The sequence below is a fragment of the Daucus carota genome, chromosome 2 (genome assembly GCF_001625215.2).
Source record: "Daucus carota subsp. sativus chromosome 2, DH1 v3.0, whole genome shotgun sequence".
Classification (NCBI taxonomy): Eukaryota; Viridiplantae; Streptophyta; class Magnoliopsida; order Apiales; family Apiaceae; genus Daucus; species Daucus carota.
The window spans coordinates 11,055,099-11,064,383 of record NC_030382.2 but is presented as its reverse complement, the minus strand read 5'-3'; positions in this window follow the sequence as shown (position 1 = coordinate 11,064,383).

Genomic DNA, 9,285 nt, shown 5'->3' with positions numbered 1-9,285 from the left:
TTACCTTCCCTACCTCATAAGATCGTTTACATACTGTCCAACTATTAATGCAATATACCAAACTTTCACGTATTTAATAAATTGTAAAAAACACAATTATAAATATGTGACATTAGTTAAAAATGATTTTATTTTATTTAAATATCTTTTAGAAATTTGAAAATTTGAAATTAACACTTTTCATTTAGTTATATAAAAATATATAATTCATTATTATATACACAACTAAAGAAATAGTAAGAATATTAACTTATATAGTCATTTTGAAATATGATCATAAAATAGGAGTATGAAACTACAATGGAGGAAAGTGATGAAATTTAATCTATAGCTTTCTAAATAAACTGTACTTAATATCTTTTGATTCAGCGGGGTTCTTTATTATGTTTTTTATACCTATATATATTTATTCGAATTTACATGATAACATTCGGAATGAAACTTGACGTTGGAAATGTAAATTGCCAAAACTGCCAGTAGGTTGAGCTTTCGTAAGATGATCTGCAGTATTATCTGCACCTAGTGATACATGTAATGAATTGTCGCCTTTGAAACTGTTGACGAGTGAAAAGGCCAATCGATCTCTAATGTTTAGTGCGCTCATGGAAGACGTCATTTGAGCACTGTCTATAGCACTTTTGCTGTCACAGTAGTAAATATGGAGTTGGCCCGAGAAGAGTTACACTCAAATCTTCGAGTAACATCGTAGCCGGATTAATTCCTGTGTGGCGTCAGCAAGGAGCCGATATTCAGGATCGGCACTTGTCTCGAGAAACAAAGAGATTGTTTCTTACTCACGCCAAGAAATAGAAGAGTCTCCAAGAAAAGAAAACAATCCAGTCGTTAAACATTGGTAGTTCGGATCACGCCCCACCAATCAGATCCCGAGTAAGGCATGTAACTAAGTGGAGTCAAATGACTAATATACTCCATCGAATATGGTGCCTTTAAATAACAAGTATGTCAAGGACGGTGTGAAGTGAGGAGTGCGAGGAGGCTGCCATGAACTGACTTACGATATTGCACTGCATGAGCAATATCTAGTGTCTATATTATATTATATTTTTTATACAAATCATGGTTAGATCATCTGCCAATTCTTTTACTACTGTACAAAAATAAGGAGGACGAATACTTTATAACCAAAATAGCTAATAGACAATTACAGAATTCTAAACTTGATTTGGAGGTTCTATGATATCTAAATTAATGGTGTTTAACCTCCACAAAAATTCTGTATCACTTGACTCAATTTACTTGAGAATTGATGTAGATGATAAATTGTTGGAACGTCATATTGATTTAAATGATGATTTAATGAATTTTCGGGAATTCTAAATATACTTCTCCCGATTTTACCGTCATTTATGTTACTATTACTCCCTCGTTCCATTCTCATTTATTTATATTTTCTTCCCAATGTTTGGCATTTGTATTGAGGTTCCCATTTTCTTATTTAAAACCTAGTTCCATAACCTGATTTTTGATATTTTCTTTTTGTGTAAAAAAGTCAAAAGTTAAACATTTATCAGGAAAAAATAAAAAACCAATTTATGAAACTAAATCTTTTAGGAGCTTGGAAGCATGTCAAAACACTCGTCGCTAAGATTAACTACCTAGGGCACATATGGAGTTCCTATACATAAAGATATCGACACTATCCGATCATGATGACATTGCAGACTACCACTATATTATACTAATGCTAAAAAGAATAAAAAATAGTGTTAATAATAATTCTGAACCTAACGTTAGTGACAAAAACAAAATCCGAACTTTTAAATTAGTGACAACAAGAAAAAACAAAATATAGTTTAGTGGTACTTTTTAAAATAACCCAATAAGTTGAGTGCCGAAAAAATTATTTTCCCTTTTCAAAAAGGTATTTTATTGAGCGTTTTGGTTTGAGGTTTTGGTATGTGTCATAAAAAAACTAACCACCTCAAACAGCTATTTACCAAACACTTTTACAAGAAAATCATAGTTTAAATCAGCTAGTTCAAACAACTATTCAATTAATTAGTCAAATATCTGATTCAATCTCCTAATTACCAAATAAAACCTTAATAATCTACTTTGGTGCTGACCTAAACTACACAGGGTCATGGAAAAACAAACCAAAAAGAAGTTGAAGTACTTAGTAATTATGATTTTGACCGTAGTCGTAGTTAACTGTTATTGAGCGAATGTTAGGCTTTTATAATTAAGATTATTATATTATATATGTCTAGATAGAAACTGAAAAAAATTTAGTCACTTTTCTTTTTCACCCGTGGAAAAAATAATAAATTAAGTCAAACTTAAAATGTCTAAGTTTGGAATTAAAAATAATAGAAAATTTTGTGACGAAATGCGTAATTTGAAAATAACATATAATCCCAACCAAAAAAGAACCGGAACATTCAAGTATTACCTATTCAAACTGAAAAATTTTTTTTGAGGAGAAAGACACGGTTCCAAGTTGCGTTACAAGAATTTGAAATTAAAAATATTATTCGAAGCAAAATATAGGACGAGTTTTGCTTTTGATTAATTTTTTTTTTTTTTATTTTTTTTTCTGAGAACCACATATAGAATAATTATATTTTTAAAAGAAATATTAAAAAACAATACATTCAGGACACTTTTCAGAATCGTCAAATTCTGTCCTCCCCCTGCATTGCATACAGTGCCGACACTTATGAGGTCATTGGTTATCCTATCTGACATATGTGTGCGGTGTTGAGTGTTATAAACAATCAAACTATATATAAAATTTGTATAAAAATTACACTTATTAATTTATCTTAATTAAAATATACTAAAATTATTGATTATTATATATTTTTGCAAATTGAGTTAATTTGTATCAAATACTTAATATTTTCATTACTTAAATAGAGACAAAAAATTTCAAATATATTGCGAAATCGTTGTAAATTTGATATGAGTTGACGGTATCATATTTGATATCATTGTTGTGGTTAAGTGCTGGACTCAATATATACAATTTTTTTAAAACATAACTTTTAATTTATATTAAGTAAAAAAATTAATACAATTATTACTATTACATATTTTTGCATCATTAATTTAATTTTATATCAAAAACATTAATAATTTTGTACTTAAATAAAGACCGAAAAAACTCAAATATGAATGTGTTTTCATACATCTTATCTCAATACCCCAACTATCAAAAACCCATTATCCGGAAGATTTAAAGATATTAGGTCTGAGTTTTTTTTTCCGATCAAATATCCAATGTGCTCCCCGTCCCTTCTAATTATTTACAGTTTTTCATACTGCTCGACACGCATTTTAAGACACATATAATAATAGTTGTAAACTTGTTTTTTTAAAAAGCTACAGAGGAGCTCAGATCAGTCAGAGTATACTGCATAGACACTTGAGTAGCTCAATGGAAGTGAGTCTGTCTTCAATGGAAGGAGGTGTAGCTGTGCACATCCTTTGAAATAGGTGACATTGCAGACTTTTCTTCTGACAGGCACAGAGGATGGAAGTGGAGAGCTTGGAACTGTAGGAGCTCTGATAGGAGAAGATTCTCTGACTGGTGACAGTGCTGGTATAGGAGAATCAGCCCTTTCAGGTATAGTATCTCTGACTGACTCAGAGATAGAGAGGTGAAGACCAGAAATCTGGATAGGAGTGGATGTGACCTCTGTTGCCATCATCTTCTGCAGTCTCATCAACAAAAATGCTCAGAGTATGAGATGCCAGAGCTTCAGTAGCTGCATCAGAGTTAGCAGCTATAGGGATCTCCTGAGCAGGAGCTGCAACAATAGCTTCAGGTTGAATGAGAATCTTGAATCATTTGCAAGACCAGCTCTATCTGTGCATCTTCTGATTGACTGGGGACATCAGAAGCTTTTTCTGATACAAGAGTGTCAGCTGCAATGTTATCTTCATGTTGAATCAGAGATTCCTGATTCAACTTCAACCCTTCATCAGATTTTGTCACTGTTGGTTGATCATTGTGTGCAGAGAATGATTCTGACATTTGTGTGTCAGCTGCCATTGTGGTCAATTGGAATTGCAGAGATAGGTTCAATCATGACAGGCTCTGCAACAGAGGGTTGATCAGAGAATGGGATCAAGGCCTGGGTTGGATCCTCTGACTGAGGTGGCTCAACAGTCAGATCAGTGATTGTGGTTGGCTTGATTTTTTTTCTCTGTTTCTTTGCTGGTGGTGGAGGTTTCAGGTGCTTCATCAGAGTCAGAGTCTGATATTTTCTGCAAAATCTCCGTTTTCTGGGAGGAGGAGAGGGTTTTGTTGGGGATTTGGAGGACCTGAGAACTCTCTTTGGTGAAGATATTTCAAATGGCCCTTTTTGGGAAGAACCAGAGGGTAAGGTTTGGTCAGATTTTACAACTGGCCCTTGTTGGGAAGGACCAGAGGTTGGAACAATGTCTGTGTGAGCAGTAGAGGAGGAAGGATGTGGTAAGTTCTCATCAGAGAATAGGGTTCCATATTTGTCTGGCATGGCAACCCTCAACTTGTCCTGAACTGTAACAGGAATAGCAAAAACTGGAGGATTGGGTTTCTTACTATCCTTTTTGATAAGATCAGTAAAAGCACGCTTAGTGATCTTAAACGGTAACTCAGTACCAGAGTCAGGCAAGGGTACATTAGGAAAGCAATAAGAGAATATTAATTGACAGAAACGAGCAAAATAAACAATATTCTCATCTTCTGATTTTCTATCTCCAATAATCTCAAAATAGAAGGAGCCATATCAAACTTGAGATTATGAAGAAGAGAGTACCCAATTTGTTGACTGAAAATAGGGATGGCATCAAAGTTGCTACATTTGTTGCCGAATGCCCTGGTGATGCAATCGTAGAAAAAGCTCCACTCCTTGCAGAGATGTGGACGCCTGAGCTCCCCCATTTTGTCAGTGTTACCAGAATAGCCAAAGAATTGCATCATATCTTTGAGGGTTTGAGTGGAGACAGAGCTGGAGAACTTGGAATGCTCTGGAAGATGAAGCGCCTTTCTAACGTTTTCAGGCGTTACCAAATACTCCTGACCCTCATAGGTACAGGTTAGCGAGGGAGATCCATGTTCACCTCCATCATTATATCTTGCCGAGCACCAGAATGTGAGAATTTGTACATGTGATAAACTTCAGGCTGGGTCAGAGCATACATGAGATCACTGTGTGCAAGATAATCCTGAATGAGATGAAACTCACGTGGAGCATCATCATTGGATAGAAGGGCAGCATAGTTGTTGGTGACGAACTTGGCACCATCATACTCGAAAGCTTTTGTAGACATTTCTGTGAAAAATGCAAGAAATGTGTAGTGTAGATGAGATGTTTGATGAAATTCACAAGTGAAAGTAGAGAATGGAGAACGAGTGAGAGAGAACAGTAAAAATCGTGTGTAAAAAGTGAAAAACTTTTTGAAACGGATATATATATCTGTATAGACACGATTTACTGACTTAAGGAGATAATGGGACACGTGGCATATGACTAACGGTAACAAAAAAATAGTGGGTCGGTAATTATTACTTGCGTGCGTATCTGCAAGTGAGTAACAATTTCCGAGAAAACACAACATGCACCGTGTTTTTCTCCACTCAGGAATTCAAATAGATTTTGTAGCGTTTAACAATTAAATCTAATATTTTCCTGACCAAAAATATCATTTATTTTAAACTCCGACTTGAATCAAAAGTTTGACTATTCACCAGAGTTTAAATAAATGGCAGATTATGAGACAAAACAACGATTAGTCATAAAATTTTGCACTGATGAGAGATAAATAAGGAAAATCTGACAACCAATTTTTCCTCAGAGTTTGCAAACGATTATTTGAATTTAATCAAAAATCACTCGTTGTCATAAATTTTTGTTAATCACAGATGTGGAGTGAGAGGTGTGTGTTGACATGATTATTCTAATTGCAACAGAGATTGACAAATTTCTTAAATAAAATTAGAAAGAATCAGATATACAGAAGATGCTTTAACCATCTCATAAGCTGAGTTTCTCACAAAATGGATCAGAGTATAAGGTTTCTCCTCGTTTTTAAGACATTAATCTTTTGAAAGGAAACTTCTCAGGGTAAGTGAGTCATAACCTTCATCAGATTTTTATTTTTCAGAGTATTTCTCCAGTAATCTGAAAATGTGAAAGGTCACCAAGAAAATACAATTTTCTGATGCATTTTGCTTAATACCAGCAGTGCACATGGATCTTTCCTTTCACAGAATTTCTAAGATCTCAAAGGAGTACCTGAAATGATTTTTCTTTCTTTTCTTTTCTTTTCTTTTCTTTTCTTGTCTTTTCTTTTCTTTTCTGAGTGGAAACAAATTTGTGATCCATATCTGAGATCTAATCAGTCTTAGCTCATAAGGGGAGTAAAGCAAGTTCTTCACTGAGTACTTATCTAATATTTAAGAAGTAAGGCAGTCTAAGTAACAAGTTTAAATCATGTTTTGTGTAACATAGATTTCCACATATGTAATGTCCCAAAAATCAGACTCCAGAGTTTTTCATGATCTAATTCAAGTATTTGCAACACATAATTCACAGGAATATCTCTTATCAGTGAATATTCATGTCATCAGAGTTTGTCGGGTCAGAGTTTAAATATCAGAGTCTGTCATATCAGTGCATAATCATCAGAGTTTAGATCAGAGAATAACATATGTAGTTTGTAGATCAAGTTTATAACAACAATTACTAACAGATATATTATTATGCAATGTATCAGAGTTTAGAGAGGACCAGAGATCATCCCTAATTCGTTTACAAGTCTTGTAAATGTTGCTTCAGCCAGTGGTTTGGTGAAGATATCTGCTAACTGCTGATCTGTTGGAACAAAGTGAAGTTCTACTCTCCCTTCCATCACATGCTCTCTGATAAAATGATATCTTATGCTGATATGCTTAGTCATGGAGTGCTGTACTGGATTTCCTTTATGGCAATAGCACTTTGGTTATCACAATAAATAGGGATTTGTGTAAGAGATAACCCATAGTCCAGCAGTTGATTTTTCATCCATAAAATCTGAGCACAGCAGCTTCCTGCAGCAATATACTCTGCCTCTGCAGTAGATGTGGAAATTGATTTTTGTTTCTTACTGAACCAGAAAACCAGTCTTCCTCCAAGAAATTGACAACTTCAACTTGTGCTTTTTCTGTCTATTTTGCATCCTGCAAAATCTGCATCAGAGTAACCAATCAGTGTAAAGTCTGATTCTCTGGGATACCAGAGTCCCATCTCAACTGTTCCCTTGAGATATTTGAAAATCCTTTTGACTGCTACAAGATGTGGTTCTCTTGGATCTGCTTGAAATCTTGCACAGAGACAGGTAGCAAACATGATATCAGGTCTACTAGCAGTCAGATATAGAAGTGAGCCTATCATACCTCTGTAGTTAGTAATTTCTACTGGTGATCCAGTATCTTTATCTAACTTAGTGGCTGTTGCCATTGGAGTGGTAGCAGCTGAGCTATCCTGCATGCCAAATTTCTTTAGCAAGTTTCTAGTATATTTAGACTGATTAATGAAAATACCCTCATCAGTCTGTTTGACTTGAAGTCCCAGAAAATAGCTCAACTCTCCCATCATGCTCATTTGATATCTGGACTGCACAAGCTTTGAGAATCTCTCACAGAGTTTAGGATTATAGTAGATCCAAAAATGATATCATCCACATAAACTTGAACTAAAAGCAGATCATTACCATGGTTGAGATAGATTAAAGTTTTGTCAATTGTACCTCTGTTGAAACCACTGTCCAAAAGAAATTGAGCCAGAGTTTCATACCATGCTCTTGGTGCTTGCTTTAGTCCATACAGTGCTTTATCCAGTCTGTAGACATGATCTGGAAATTTTGTGTCCACAAATCCAGGAGGTTGCTCAACATATACTTCTTCCTCCAGCTCTCCATTTAGAAAAGCACTCTTTACATCCGTCTGAAACACTTTGAATTTCTTGTGTGCTGCATAAGCCAAGAAAATTCTGATTGCTTCCAATCTGGCAACTGGAGCAAAAGTCTCATCATAGTCAATTCCTTGATTTCTGGTGATTATTCCATCACTGTCTGTCTTGTTTCTGAAGACCCATTTGGTACCAACTATTGATCTGTTCTTTGGTCTTGGTACTAATGTCCAGACTATGTTTCTTTTCAAATTCATTTAACTCTTCCTGCATTGTTGTCACCCAGTCTGCATCCTTTAAGGCTTCTTCCACTTTCTTTGGTTCTGTCTGAGATAAAAATGAGTGAAATAAGCATTCATTTGTTGTTGCCGTTCTGGTTTGTACTCCAGCATCTGGATCTCCAATTATCAAATCTGGTGTGTAAGACTTTGTCCACTTCCTTTCATGTGGCAGATGACTTCTGGAACTAGATCCTCCCCCATTATCCATGCTATCTCCATGAGTATTCTGAGTTTCTGATGCTCCCCCTGAAGATGTGTTCTCATGATTCTCTGATGTAGAATGATCAGAGTTTGAGGAGTCAGAATCAGAGTTTGAGTTTTCTGCCGAGTCTTCAACATTTTCATCCAGATTTTCATTTTGAAAGTGCTCCCCCTCAACATGTGCTTGAGGTTGGTGAGTTGGAGTGACATACTCTGATATGATCTCAGAGTCAGAGTTTATGGAGTCAGAGAATGCATCTTCATCTTCAAATCTCAGTTGCTCATGGTCAGCAAAATCTTCCATTCCAGTAATTTTCTTATCATCAAAGGATACATGAATGGATTCCATGATTACCCTTGTTCTCAGATTGTAAACTTTGAAGGCTTTTGTTGACAGAGGATAGCCAACAAAGATTCCTTCATCAGCTTTTAAATCGAATTTGGTCAACTGTTCAGGATGATTTTTCAAAACAAAACACTTACACCCAAATATGTGGAAGTATTTGAGATTTGGTTTTCTGCCTTTGACCATCTCAAATGGAGTTTCCCATGCTTGTTTATCAGAGTTGCATTCTGTGTGAAACAAGCAGATTGCACAGCTTCAGCCCAGAAGTAAGTTGGTAACTTTGCTTCTTCCAACATGGTTCTAGCAGCTTCAACCAGAGTTCTGTCTTTCTTTCTACAACACCATTTTGCTGAGGTGTTCCAGGTGCTGAAAATTCCTGTTTAATTTCATTTGCTTTACAGAACTCTTCCATCTTAAAATTCTTGAACTCAGTGCCATTATCACTTCTGATGATCTTTACTGCATCTTTAGAAATTTTGTCCAGTTGTCTGACATGCTCAATTAACAGAGATGATGTCTCATCCTTGCTATGTAGAAAATATACCCAAGTATATCTGGT